We start from the raw sequence: 15,615 nt of genomic DNA on the forward strand, positions 1-15,615 counted from the left end.
GAAATCACCCATTTGGCAACATCTTTCAGCGAAATTGGCAATATGCCGTAGACGGATGGAGAACCATTTAGAACGAGTTCTTACTGGTTTGACTTAGAATGTTCTCGAATGCATGCTAAAAGCTATATAAACCCTGCCTGTATGCGGAGTAGCAGTAGTATCTCGAGTCTATCGAGTTGATTTTCAGTCTAGTATTGAGTTGATTGGGGAGTGCGTAGAGAGAGTCTCTTAATGTATCGCGAGTTAGTGCATCATCGAGTCTTATCTTGGAGTGTGTTGAGCTCCAAGAACGATTGAACTGAGTCAGAAGCTGTATTCTAGTGCTTATTGTGGAGTGCATCGCGAGTTGTAGCGTCGAGAATCTCGACAGTACGTCGAGTTCTGAGAAGACTGAACCTAGTCGGGAGCTGTACTCTAGCACTTTGCTGTGAAGCTGTCTTCACTGTTATAGCCTAAAGGCTCTGTTGCTGATTGTTTCAATGTGCTTGTCGCAGTTTTTGGACGACTGTAAACATGTTTTTGGAGATGTCCTGAATAATACTGGCAAATACATTGTGTGTTTATTAAGTGTCATCGTTAATCACTCCAAATTGCATGAACCTGTACAGGAATGCAACAGTACGAAACCTTTATTGGGTCTTTCTGATGAGCCTGCTTTTGGAGTATTAGTCCTCAGATTTGCAGTGAGGACTAGCTAAAACAGATGCAGAAAATTCTGGTTGAAAATATTTTCCTTGTGTGCACTCTGGTAGCAATGGCAAGCACAGCTCTGCTAGCTTTTTTACTATAGTACTACTTTTTTACTGTTTTTTACTTGTTTACTCTTTTTACTCATCTGAAGAATCGGAGAATTTAAATCGCTGGTGTTTTTTTTTTTTTTTTTTTGTTGTTGTTGTTGTTGTTTCCGCACCAAATTCTGCACTTTTCGATGTCTGAAAACTTCATAGCCAACTTTAACTTTTCTATGCCTTTTTCACTGAAAATTTTAAATTTCCGTTATCACTCATAAACAATAATTTAACATAAAGCAAAAAGAATGAATTAAATAATCGTTTAATGTTAGATTAAACATCTAAATGTTCTAGCAGCATTTATTTGCTCATGTATAATTATCGAAATATTTGATGTAAAATTAAATTAACAGTCATGGCTACATTATTTTATAAAATTCTGCAAATTTCAGATATTTTGCAATAATTTATTCAATAAATAAATCAAATAGAATTTTTATGGTTTCGAATTGTAGGATTATACTATTTCATTATTTTTCCACTGCAAAATTAAGGTGACCGAATAGATTTTGAGAGCATCAAATTTGTATAAAAAAAAATGCAGTTAAATGTTAAAGCAAATATATATTATATCCTGATATGATTGTTAATTTTTGAATTTTTTAATACATGCATTCCTATTTTTAAACAACTAGTCTGGTAATTAAAATAATGTTAAGATTCAAAAACCAAACTACCAACTCGTACTAATAATTTATGGATAAAAGTACTAAAAATGGAGATGTTACTATATTTTAAAAATATTTTGGTACTGATGTCATTCATAACAGCATTTTCCATGTTCTATTCAGCTTTCTAAATTATACAGTGAGAAAAATGAGCAACAAGAACACATAATTATAGAAAATATCATACTTGTCGATGCAAAAATTTAGAGAACCCGGTGAAATTGCCAAAGTTCTCAATAATCTGGGGCTTGATGTGATGCAATCATTTTGTTCAGTTTGATTCATTTTTTCATATTACATATGTCATTTATCCATATCAGCCCAAAACCAAGAATTTGGCACCGTTTGTACACCTTCATCAAATTCAGCAATGTAAAAGAAACTCTTGAAAAGCTAAAATAATTATTTTAGGTATTTTAGGTAAATTTAAAATAGATCAAGTCTTAAAATAAATAAAAAAGCACTATTTCATTCAAAATATTTCAGGTTCAAAGCATAAGTTTAGAGAAGAACAATTTACAAATAGATTTGAGTTTTAATACAATTTATTCCTGTGTTCTTATTAAATATGCATTACTGTTCTTTTTTAATCGATACAGATTTAAGTTTTGGTAGAGGGATAATTTTTTTTTTACTTTGGTGTAATAAAGGCGTTTCTTCGAAAACATAAATTGGAAGAAATATTCTTGATGAATACTTACAAAATAATCTCTCTCTCTCTTTATTTATTTATTTATTTATTTTTAAATCTTAAATGATCATAAACAGCGTTTTTGTTAAAAATGCTATCTGTAAAATTTTCTTTAGTAAACACCAGCAAAATGGAAACTGCCCTAACATAATTAGAATTTTATTTATTTTATTAATGTATGTATAATGATGTATCTAAGTATGAAATCAATTAAAAATCAGCTTGCCATTTAAAAAAAAGCCTTGCTTTTATCAATTAACCCAAGTACATTTAGAAACAAATTTAATTGGTTTAATTATTCAGAGATTACTTTTAAGGAATGACTATATAGAAAATATTTCATATGAAATAAAGTTGCAACACTTAACTAATAGGATCACGTTCATTATTCTTTGCAGAACTTTATTGACATAGCTAATTTTATCTGCATATACATGTTTATGAATTAAATGTATATTCAACTGAGTAAAAGGAAATAATTATTTAATTTAAATTTTGTATATTTTGCTCTTTAAACAACCTGTTATTAGTAGTATATTCTGAGGCAGGAAAGTGATGTTCTATTTTTATTGCATTGCATGATTATTTTCGTGTTATTTAAAAAAACATTAGCAAGCCTTGTGAAAACATAATCGAGTATATTTAGTTATCAATTAAATAAATTACATCATCAATTAAATAAATTACACAGACATCAGAAGTATGCAACCTGATAATGTAATGAAAGTATGTAGCATTTATGAAAAATTGTGGCTCGAATTGAAAGAACAGGAAATTTCTACAAATATTCTCATATTTAGAGTTGATTTTGGACTGACATCACTTTCATGAATTATTAGTTTTTTCTTCTTGATTGGTATGATGTCTCTTTCATCACTTGAGTATTCGTGATACGATTCTGCTTCAATAGATGATAAATTAGGGGAGATCTCACATCGACTAGACTTCACGATGAAATCCATAATTAACAATTGCCTGTTGTTTTTTTGTCCCCCTAAATCTTTTTAAACATCCGTATATAGATTTAAACACTTACTAAGCTCCCCTTGGAATCGGAGATTTCATTCGACATTTGTGTCATATTGTAAAAAATGATTACCTAATTTTCTTCCCAATTCAAGTCCTACACTGATGACTTTAGCTGTGAATGCAGCTGGTTCAGATTGGTCTTCATCATGTTTATTTGTTTCATGAATCATGTTAACTAACTCATCCTCATTTAGTTCTTCATCAACCATTATTCCTTTAATATATGCTTGAGCTAAATCCTCAAAACCTTCTCCTACTACAGTTTGAGCCAATTTAGTGATCTGAGAATATTCACACTCTAATGGTAATCTATCATTCTCATCTTTAGCAACATCCAGCGTATTGCTTTCCAGCATGCGTTGAGCATTGATTGTTTAATCTGAGTATATGACAGTCCAACACAATCTAAGATTGTAAATTTCTTCCAAGCATCCATAAGAGTAAGATTCATTATTCTCCATTTTTTCTAAAATATACCTAAAGGTTTGTTTGATATACACAATGTTGTAAAAGCCAGAAAATATTACTTGATTCAATGGCTGTAATAAAGAAGTTGTATTTTTTGGGCAAAAAGACTATTTCTACTTTTTTGTGTTGTAAATTTTGAAGATGACCAGGTGCATTATCTATTAAAAGAAGAGTCTTAAAAGGCAATCCTTTTTTACCTAAATAATTTTTGACATCTGGGACAAACATGGTAAGAAATCATTCATTGAACCTTATGGCAGTGACCCGTGCTTTCCTGTTAGGCATCCAATAAAAGGGAAGGTTATTTATATTTGTTCCTTTAAATGAACATGGTGTTTTTGATTTGTTAATAACCAATGGTTTCATTATATAATTGCCTGAAGCATTGCAACAGAAAAAAATTGTATGACTTTTCACTACCTTATGACCACTAGCTGATTTGCAAGGTACAGTCAAAAGTCGTTAATTCGGACACCTATAATCCGGAATGATCTATAATCCGGACCTCAAAGCTAAAAACTTTCTGCGCATGTGCCGCGTTAGCACATGCGCACAGGCGTTTTACGCGAGCGCGTAAGAACTTGACTACTGCGCATATGCGTGTGAGCAAGCGCAGAATACGTTTTCGCCTGCGCGTTTAATGTATAACGGACGGTGTAGGCTAAAATTATCTAATTATCTATTTCAGTTAATGTTAATGATTGCGTTGTTCCTTAATCTTCGAATAGGATCCCGCTTATTATTTTTTGCAGACTGTAAGAGCAATTTTATAAAAGTAAACTTGAACTTTCGATTATGTCAAATAGAATTTCCGTTTCTGGAACTTCCAAAGGATCTACAAAACGAAAGTATGTTTCAATGTCCAACAAACAAAAAGTGAAATTGCTGAAAAAAATGGATAAAGACATGAAGAATGTGACAGAGAGGTTAGTGAAAACGAAAAAATTTCCATTGACCAGTTAGTCGGTATTCTCGGCACAGCAATTAACGGGACTTGAACAGCAGAACTCTTTAACTGAAAAGAAATTATGTCTGTTTATAGAATTAAAGAGAAAGTATTAGTATCACATAAAATGAAGCAACTTAATCAACTTACATTGAAAGAAATGTTTAATAAAGTAAACAAATAAATATTAAGCTTTTTTTTTTGTAAATTTTGATACCCTTTAGATCATAATTGTTCTTTATTTCATAAATTACGGTTTCATATTTTTAATTTTAGAATTTCTGCATGCCATCTTACGAGATTTAAACTGATGATCTATAATCCGGAAAAATCGATAATCCGGAATCGCCGAAGTCCCGACGAGTCCGGATTAACGACTTTTGACTGTATTTTTTTTTTTTTTTTTTCAGAACAACGTAGACACGTCAGCATTGAAGATCTGATCAGAAATGTAGGAGATCGTGGCAATTGATTTCAGCAAATTTTGCTGGATATTGTTGTTACATTCGAATCAGCAGATGCACTTTCTCCTTTCAATCTTAGATTATGTAAAGAATGCCTTTGTTTAAATATTATTAAATCTCTCAAACCAACCATGACTTGTGGAAAAAGATACCTTTTTTTCATCTGACAAAGTCGATAGTGACCGATTCTTAAGTGCTTTATAAATTTTTAAAGCCTTGTTTCTAATAGCATCAGTATCAATTGGAATCCATTTTAAATTTTCGTCTTCTACCCATATCTAATTCTTTTTCTAGTAGAGTCTTCATTTTTTTTTTTTAATTGTCCTTATTGTGGCTTCATTCATGGAGTAAAATTTAGCAACATTTGTTACTCCTTCTCTATTACATAGATGATCTAATATTTTAATTTTTGCTTCTAATTTCATTTTTGATTTTTTTTTAAAAATCGTTTTGGCATTATAATACTTTAAAAAATTTACATAAATTATAAAAAATGCCACAAAAACTATAAATGTTGAAAACTTGCTAGTAAACATTCAGATATGTAGATAAAAATGATGTAATCCTTGCTGCTAAAATACTGATACTGCATTAGTTCGCGTGAACCATATAATTTAAAATTTTACTGTTATGAAATACATATACATACTATTGAGATTCTCCTAACACGGGGAATCCCCATCCTTGTTGTTGCCACCAGTGTTACCAAAGAAATGAGATTAAAAAATGACTTCAAATGTATGTATTTGCATTTATGCAGCAAATACTATTTTACTAAGTTTTTGAAATCTGTTAATTTTTAAACTGTGTAAAACTGAAATCATGTAAAACAGGTAAGTACTGTATAAATCGAGGGATAGGTGTATTTCCACGAGATGTTAATACATCAGAACTTTAAATGTCTGTACATATATACTTGAAGATGAAATCCTGCAAAGTTGACAAATGTTTTTAGGAAAATGAAAATTAAAATGGAAATACAAATTTAAATTTCAATAAATTTGACTTTCTTATCGTCAAGACTGCACTTGCATTGTTTTAGAGTGGAATTCATACAGAAAAGCTTCTAATTTCAAAATTGTCGTGTAGTTTTTGTAGTAAAATATATTCCTGTTTCTAACTTTTCCAGGTCTAATAAAGAATACTGCTTTAACATATGGTTAAATAAAATGAAAAGGCATGATCTTTTGTAGTATTTGTAATAATTTGTCTGTCATGTTACCACAAGTTTTTGTTGGTGTTAATTGTTTTTTATTTTCATTTTTTACTCAGAATTGCAGAATTCCAGGTCTTTAAATTTCTAAAAGATAAGCAACAAAGCATAGTATTTAAGAAAAATTTTTATTATTTGCACTTCAAATGCCGCATATGTCAACTAAGTTTAAAGTTATATATTTTAATACAGAATTAAAAAGAATTAACACCAACGTGCTGCTAATTTGTGTGTGTCCAGTGAATTAGAGGAAAGACCATTCTTAATGCCCATCAACCATGATTTACCAACAATGCGAGAAACAGGCCATCTTTGGAAATCAGAATTTATTTTAGCAACATAAACGTTATTTATACTAGATTTGCATTTGCTGTCATGTAAGTTTTTGATGGGCTTCTGAAACAAAAGAAAATATTTGTTGGTGGTATGATGAAATAAAATATTTGATACTAATACTCTCCGACTGTCATCTAAAATCACACAATCGTTTCCTTTGTTGAAACAATTTATTGTGAATAGGTTTTCTTTTCCTTTTTTATTTGGACATCTGCAGCTTCATTTAGAGTATGCCCTTCCTCGATGAACTAATGTTCAGTTGTAGTGGGTTCCTGGGCATAGCCTTATCCCAGTGTAGTAAGTTAATACTTTTACGAATGTTAAAGAAATAATGTTGCTGAAGTTCGTAAAAATAAAAATTCGAAGAGCAGTTATGGCAGTGAAATGAAATGAAAGCAATTGTGACATTATAATCAGTAGTAATGGCAGAGTTTGCAGCAAATATAAGATGATGAGTTTTGAAGTTAAAACCTAGAGCTAGTTGGAGTGTGAGCAGCAGAGGCAATCGGGGGCGGAGAGAGAAGAAAAAGCCCTTTTCTTCTTTTTTCTTCCCCCTTTCCTCGACTATTCAAGGCTGAATGGTTCAGTAGTCAGGTGGTAGGCGGGAGCTTGTTGAACTTCTGTTGGCTGGCAGAGGAGTAATCCTATTGGGTGAAGTGTGATTTACAGTGTGCTACGGGGAAGGCCTAGGCTGTTTTCAATCCATACTCCTTTAGAAGGGTACAAAGACACACATCATTTCCAGGTTCCTGGGTTGTACCTTATCCTGTGTATAGCACGTGAAATACACTGGTGTGCAAAAATTAAGGACGAAGTCGAAAAATTAGCATATCAGCTGAACGAAGAGGCAGAGCGGACAGAAAGACCAATCCCGAGATTAAGTAAGGTGATCTACGGTAGCACTTGCGCAGATATGCAGGTAGACATAATGGGGGAGTGTCTGAGTTGTATAAAGCATGTTCTCGGTGAAAGATCAGTATTTCTGGCAAAGAGATTGCACACCGTATAGCAGTTAAAATCACACTGAGTTGCTGCCTCGGCGAGAAATGGCGAATAATCAATCTGTTAGATGACATCTGGATGCTTTTACCCGAGGTCATTGGGAAGTTGGAGGAAGGCCGCCGTGTGACAAGTGTGGCTGCAGAGATCGGAATTGCTCACAGCATCGTTTCACGACTTTGGAGACAATTTAAAACTACAGGAACAGCTATCCGGGGGTTTAGTAGTGGTTTTAATTTTCCCAATTTTTGGTGCTAAGCTAGGCAATTAGGTATATTACAATAATTAGTTAAAGAATAATTAATTAGTTTTTTGGGTCTTTTTTAAACTGGTGTAAAGGCCCTTATTTTCGTGAGCCCGTCGTAATCGCAAAAATCAAAGCTTTGCGAAATACTTTTTTTTTCCCCCAACTTTACTTAAGTACTTTTAAAATTTTTCAACTTTCTGTTCTGTTCATATAAAATTCGTGAAATTTTCAACTCGCGAAATCACCGATATATTCATTTTTGTGAAAATTACGGCCTGCAAAAATAAGGGCCTTTACAGTAATTAAACGTTTATCAAAAACCTTTATTGTATGTCTCTGAGGATGGTTTTAGGCCTTTTCCTGTGTTCTTCGGATTTGATATGATTTAAAATTGGTATTGTGGACTTGTTTGCCCTGGTTATATCATTGTAGAATTTTTGACTGGAGGAACAACTTTTGGTTGTGGTGGTGTAGGTAAATTTTGACTTGAAGTGCTTCGTTGATTTACAGTGTTAACTGCATTCTGGACATAATTAGTATCGTTTTCAGGGTCCAGAGGACGAAATATATTTTTCATGGCAATGAAATTTGATGCATCTCTAAGAATTACAGTTTTTTAAAATCTGTTTTACACGGGAACCGATTGTCCGATTTTGATGCGGTTTCCTGCATTCAATAGCAATTTCATGCTCCACAAATTTTATATCTGCATCTCAAATAGGATGCAAGTTGTAGGAAAATGCTTTTGAAAGCAGCAAGCCGCATCAAAATCACACGACTCGAAAGTTAATGATCCATTTTGATGCGTTTTGCTGCTTTCAACTGCAAATGCATGCCCCATCATTTTGATATAAGTTTTATGTCTGTATCTCAATTAGGGCGTAATTTCGCCGGGTTGTCTGTCTATACCAGGGTTTCTTAAACTGGAGTCGCTGGACTTGCAGCAGGGGGTTGCCTAGAATTTTAGCAGTTTTGATATTTCTTTAATTTATTATAATACTTTTACAATTACCAAATATTTTTACATAATACAATACATCTTAAAATAGATATGGCAATACAGACAAAGAAAAAAAAAAATGAATCCGTTTCGACGCCTTCATTTTATAATAGAAACGTTCATTTTTCTTGCTTTGCACGTGACGCTGTCATTTCATCTGTTACTTATTTAAAATGTTCACATTGTTCTATGTCTTAAAATTAGAAATTAAATGTAGTGACCTAAAACTGCAAGTGTACAAAAGAAAAAATTGACAGTTTCACTCACGCATGTGTCGGATTTGCGCAGTACTTATTGGGTTCCACAGAATTTTTGTAAATACAGTCAAAAGTAGTTAATCCGGACTCGTCGGGACTTTGGCGATTCCGGATTATAGATCATCAGTTTAAATCTGGTAAGATGGCATGCAGAAATTATACAATTAAAAATATGAAACCGTTATTTATGAAATAAAGAACAATTATGATCTAAAGGGTATCAAAATTTACAAAAAAAAGCTTAATATTTATTTGTTTACTTTATTAAACATTTCTTTCAACAAGCACATGCGTAAAGCATACATTAAGCATAGTCGAAATTAGAAAATTGCAACCAGAAAACTATTTGATGTGTACTTGTGATATTTATAATGACAAGGAATTTGATTTAAATCATATCAAAGACGGAATACATCGAGATGAAATACTACATTTAGTAAGGAATTATAAGCCGAATAAAATAAAAACATTTGTCCTGAAGATAAGGATAGTGCTGACAAATCAACTTCCAGTTCATTGCGCGCTGCGATGTCCCCCCCGCAGAGCAGCATGAAATTGATAAACAGATTTCGGAATGGTTAAGAAACAAAGGATATGCCTTTTTCCATTTTTTGCAGCAATTCCACTTTTTGTTTAATGGACTTCGAAACATACTTTTGCTTTGTAGATCCTGTACATATTAGTAAATATATATCGGAAATTCTGTTTGACATAATCGAAAGTTCAAGCTTACTTTTATAAAATTGCTCTAACAGTCTGCAAAAAATAATAAGCCTGATCCAATTCGAAGATTAAGGAACAACGCAATCTGCAACATTAACTGAATTAGATAATTTTAGCTCAGCTTATACCGTCCGTTATACGTTAAACGCGCATGCGTAAACGTATTATGCGCATGTGCACAGGCAAAATCACAGCCGTAAAGGTCTTACGAGCACACGTAAACGCGACGCATGCGCAGAAAGTTTGTAGCTTTGAGGTCCGGATTATAGATCATTCCGGATTATGGGTGTCTGAATTAATGACTTTTTGACTGTATTATGGCGTCCTGGGAATCGCAAAAAATTCTCAGTGGTAATAAGGTATTGCAACTGAAAAATATACTATACGTATGTATGCCTTATAGGCTTACCATCCTCGTGGTTAGAATTAGCGTTTGAATTATCCGAGATTTCATGTTGTTTTCTTTTTATATTTAACTTAAAATTATCATTAAAAGCATTAGCAAGGCTATCTAAGGGTTTTTTTAGCATACTGAGATATTTAAAAACACACTTACCCTTAAGGGGCTCCAGTACTTTCAATGTATCACAGTTTGCTTTTGCCGTAAGAGGTGTATGCTGGTCCATGTCCGATGCGACTCGTACAGCATCCAATTGTTGCTTGAGGAGACGAGTATTCTCAATCTTAGCTTCTAAGGGGATGATTTGAGTATGGAACGAGTTAAGAGAAGATTAAGAGACATATCTTAAAATAATATGTCCAATTGTATCAAAATATTAGCAGTTTACAGCTATAAGGTGAATTATTCAGTATAATGATTTTTTAATGTTGACACTGATGGCAAATTGCTGCTAGAAATTCTGTGGTTTAGAGATATATAATCGTCCAGAATATAATATTTCATCACAATTATTCTTTTTCAAAGTAAAAAAATAAAATTTACAATAAAGCTTAGAACTAACATGAAAACTAATAGATAGTTCTTGTAACTATGCAATACATCTGGATTTATATCATAAAAATATTTTTCAATAAATAATAGATCAATAAATAAGTATCTTAATATTTTATTCATACTTACAAGCCAGATGATGGGTAACAGGTATAAGAACACACCTCTATTTTCCATGCAATGCAGAAAAATACATAGTAGCTTCATCTGCCAAACGGTCTAGTACATTTATGCAGCATTGTTGTCTAACAAGACTCCAGGTAACTCGAGAATCATGGGAATATTCCAAGTAAACACCACTTTCCCATTGAAATTTTTAAATTTCAGTCACTTAAATCTAATATCCATACATAATTTACATAATCTTACCACATAAAAGATTAATCATTATTATAATTAAAAGATTTACTTCAAAAGATATTTTACAAATAGATATTTTAGATAGGAGAAAAACATATTTATTATATATGCCTTGTACAATGACTAGAACTTTAATCACTTAAGTGTAACTAAGCAGATGGAACAAATAAATATAATACTGGTTTTTGAGTAAATGGAATCTAATTTCAAATTTTTAAACAAAGTAAGGGGGGTATCAAAGTATCAATATACGACAATTCCAATAATGAGTATAAGGATGGTACCTTACTCTAGATATAATATTACATGAATAATTAATTTTTATTAATCATGTATAAATATTCCTTTCTTTAGTTTTGTTAGTCAAAACATACTTTTATTTTTAATTATTAACTGTACAATGTTTGTCATTTCACAGCAAAATGCATTGTGAAGGAAATACATAAAGTCCATGCGGTGACCAGACAAAAGGACGAAAGTGCACACGACAAAAGCCCACAAAAATGACCCCACTGGGATAATTGCCCACGCGACTAATACCCACACCGATGAAAGCGCACATTGATGAAAGCCCACACAGATAAAAGCCCACATAGATAGAAGGGCACGCTGATAAAAGTCCACACTAACAAAAACCCACACCGATATATACGTCATGAATAGAGATAAAATAAAAAATAAATGAATAAGAAATAATTGAACAATAAATTTAAGTAGCGGAACACATTTCATTTTCGTCTCCGGCTGAATTAAATTCGTATATATATATATAGTACAGAGAATCAATCAAAATAATATAATTAAAAACATATACATGTATGTATCTTTGTTTTTATATTTACGCAAGAAATGGAAGTGCCTTTGTATAAGTGTGACAAAGGGAGGTGAAAGGGAATACTGGCCACACAGCTTATTTTAATTCTACAAAATTATAAGGAGTATAATATGTATGTAAATTTTCATCATATACAGAGAATAATTTATGAATAATTTAACACTACAGAAAATTTTGCATTATATGAATTTAATATGGAGAATTAAAGCCGAACTTTCATTTTAACGAAAAAAAAATAAAAGTACAGTATTCTATTATGATTAAGCGCAAACACCGTTTTAATGGTGAATAAAAAGCATGGTTTCAAATAATCCAGTTAAATTTTGACAACTTGGATTTTACATAAATTAATTTCATTCCCACTTGAAATTTAATTTTTTTAATCATAATAATTACTCGTAAAATTTTTCAGGAAGTCATAGTTATTTTGGATTTCCTGAAAATGTGTGCTGGTTTTAAGTGGGCATTCGTCTTGTGGGCTTTTGTCATGTAGTTTTCTAACTGGCCGCTGGCTATTCAGGCAGGAAACCATTGCCTTCCTTTTCTTTTGCCCCCAGCTGTGTGAAAAAGCAGTTAAAGAGAGGAGAGCCTTGCTTAATTGCTTTATTCCCTATGGAACCTGGGGCGCCAAAGAAGGCCTCAGAAGGGAGGGTGTGGCAGGAGAACAATTAAAGAGGATTTTAAATGTTTTTTGTTAGTTACCTACTAGAAAATAACATTATCTGAAATTCCGCTTGTAACTGAAGTTAACCCCTTTCTTACATTTCTTTAGTATAGTTCTTGAATAACCTTTTGTCTAAGGATTTAGTTAGAATTTCAATTATTTTAAAAATTTCAATAATTGGAAAATGAAAGGAATTAAATATTTTTTAACCATTTTTAAAGGGATAATTCACTGTTTTTGCAGTAAAACTGCAGAGTGGAAAAATATGCTAGTTCCTGATTTGATAGTGTCTCTAACAACTTTTTGATGAACTAATTAAACATGCTTGTTATTATATCAAAGCCATTGTTTAAAAGTAAAACTACTGAACTATTTCTAAAAACATTAAATTATTACATATATTAAAATTTACGTACAAGTAATATTTTTCATTTTAACTTTCATATGGTTGAAAACGCAACCATGTGAAAGTTAAAATGAAAAATATGAAACCGTAATAAAAGTTAAACTATTCGAATAATTTTAATAACACAGGTTTCTGAACTTAGCAACAAGAGGATTTAAGAACCATGAGCCCAGCGTTGTAAGAAAAGTAATCTTGCACATTAAAAATAATTTTTATTTCAATAAAAATATTATATTACTCGATTAACTGTAAACGCTTAAAAAACAGTTCATTTCAATTTACCGTAATTATTTATATACAAAAACTTTGATTGAAGCAAATTTAAACAGCATTTAGAAACTGAAAATTCACTGGAACACTTCTTTTGTGGGTTTTATGCTGTTATTATGTGTTGAATATTATTTCGCCTAGATTAAGAAAAAGAAACTCATAACATGTAAAAATTTATTAGGTAGAAAAACTATCAAATTAAGGTCATTTTCTTCTCCTCGAAGTGCATTGATTTCCTTATACGAATTTCATATTCTGACAGCACAGAAATAGTGGCCACATATCTTGTAGGAGGTATTTCTTAAAAGCCTCATGTGTTGACGATCAAGTAGAAAAAAAATGTTTTGTTATGGAGTTACGTTTTGAATAACTTTTTTCTTCTATTGAATGAGTTCAAAGTTTCTAATATCTTGTTTTCTAGCATGAAATGTTTCACCAGTTTTTAAGGTTCTTTTCTAAGATGGTGGTGTATTTATTTAATTATGGCAAAGCACACTAGGGCTATCTGCCTAAGGGGAGGGATGCCTTTCGTGGAGGACTTTCTAAGGGAAACTGGCTCGTATACACGTTACACATGGGGAAAACCACGAAAACGCCCATGCAGCCAGCCCGTTCGCGGGATTCGAACCTCGGACCGAACTACCAGTGTTCAGCGACTTTACCGCTCGGCCGCTGGTGGGCTCTTTTCTAAGAATAATTCTAATTCATTAAGCAGAAGTTAGTAAGAACAAGTAAGGTGTACTTCAAATTTGATCTCTTAGGTTTATTAGGTCTGGCTACCAAATAACTGTTTTTGAATTCAACATCAAATTTTAAACATTTATTTTTTTTTAAATTTGTGTCTTTTATTTTCAAAAAACATGCACGTAATCCGAAGTTTCTGTGACAAAAGTTAGTATAAGAAAAGTGGGACAAATTAAATTATCTGTATATTTAGTCACTATTAAAAACGAATTCTGGCTAGACTATGGGTCCTCAATCAGGAGGAATAGCCCTAAGGGGAATTTCAAAGTTTCAGAGAGTAATTTAGTCCACCTTTTCTTTACGTATTAAGTATTTAGATTTAGTTTATGAATACAAAAAAGAACATTTATTCAAATTTTGGTATTTACCAACATGTTTGATACTTGTTTAATTTACTTAAAAAATAATCCGTATTTAAACAAACACATATCTACTTTTCAAGTTTTGGGAAGGAGAGGTTGAATGATCATTTAGCAATGGTGGAAAGGGTATATGGGGAAAAAGCTGGTGAGAATCACTGGTCTAGACTGAGCCAACTTGATTTAAATTTAGAATTTTATACTCTATATAGAATTTTATACGAATCTTTAGTTCTTACTGTAGAGTCATTAGGTTATATATATATATATATATAATGTTGTATGATCTTAAATCCATTTAGTGCGAATACAAGTTATTATTACTTGCGCAATTGCTGCAAAGTTAGTTAATAATAATTTATTTCCTATACAGTATTGATTAATTGATTATATTATCTCCCGAGTTTAATTAAAGTAGAATTATTTTAAAAGTGTGAATCTATACTGTATATAGGTATACAAAGATACACATACATATACATGTATGTGTATCTTTGTTTTTATATTTACGCAAGAAATGGAAGTGCCTTTGTATCAGTGTGACAAAGGGAGGTGAAAGGGAATACTGGCCACACTGCTTATTTTAATTCTAAAAACTGGTAAGTTATAACTGGTAAGTTACTGGTTAATACTGGTAAGTTATATTTTGAAAGATGTTTTGAAGTAATTTGAAAGCAAAATGTTAATAATGTTTTAACGGGGACTGGAGTTAAATCATCACGAAGAATAAAATTTCAATTGTAAAAGGAAAATTAAAACATGTAATCATTGTCATTGATCGAAAATTAGTTGACTTTTCAAGGGAATCAAACCAACTCCCGTTCAATGAACAATAATTGATAAAAATACGTAAATACGAAAGTGTTTCGTCTGGTGTCCGCCGACAACATCGCGGCAAAAACATCGCGGAGGAAAACGTCGCGGAGAAAACAACGCAAGGCGAAAACGTCGTGCTACAAAACATCGTGGGAGAACACATCGCAAAGAGAAAAACATCGCAGTTCTAAAACATCGTGGTACAAAATATCGTCGTCGAAAATAAAGCGGTTCAAAAACTTCGCAATTTAAAAACATAGTCGTCGAAGATATCGTGATAAAAAATAAAGTATCTACAAATCATCGCATGACGATAACATCGCAGACATGCTTTTTTCAGACATGCTTTAATAACTGTAAATGGATATTCCCATAAT

At 32.0% G+C, this 15,615-nt stretch overlaps 1 protein-coding gene and 1 long non-coding RNA gene across 12 annotated transcripts in view; one reads left to right on the forward strand and one right to left on the reverse strand.

Moving 5' to 3' along the window:
* The window catches only part of LOC146997006 (uncharacterized), a 159,354-nt gene that overhangs the window by 68,059 nt on the left and 75,680 nt on the right, over positions 1–15,615 (forward strand). The gene's annotated exons all lie outside the window — the stretch shown is intronic.
* The window catches only part of LOC146997007 (uncharacterized), an 81,511-nt gene that overhangs the window by 57,969 nt on the left and 7,927 nt on the right, over positions 1–15,615 (reverse strand). For all 4 annotated transcript variants that reach the window (XR_015041054.1, XR_015041056.1, XR_015041055.1 and 1 more), the window contains exons 2-3: positions 10,389–10,523; positions 1,647–1,852 (exon numbers count right to left, since the gene is read on the reverse strand). This is a non-coding gene — a long non-coding RNA (uncharacterized LOC146997007). The remainder of the gene's footprint in view (positions 1–1,646; positions 1,853–10,388; positions 10,524–15,615) is intronic.

Source organism: Stegodyphus dumicola, chromosome 5 (genome assembly GCF_044657685.1).
Source record: "Stegodyphus dumicola isolate Sdum_Otavi_A_Nest chromosome 5, ASM4465768v1".
Lineage (NCBI taxonomy): Eukaryota > Metazoa > Arthropoda > Arachnida > Araneae > Eresidae > Stegodyphus > Stegodyphus dumicola.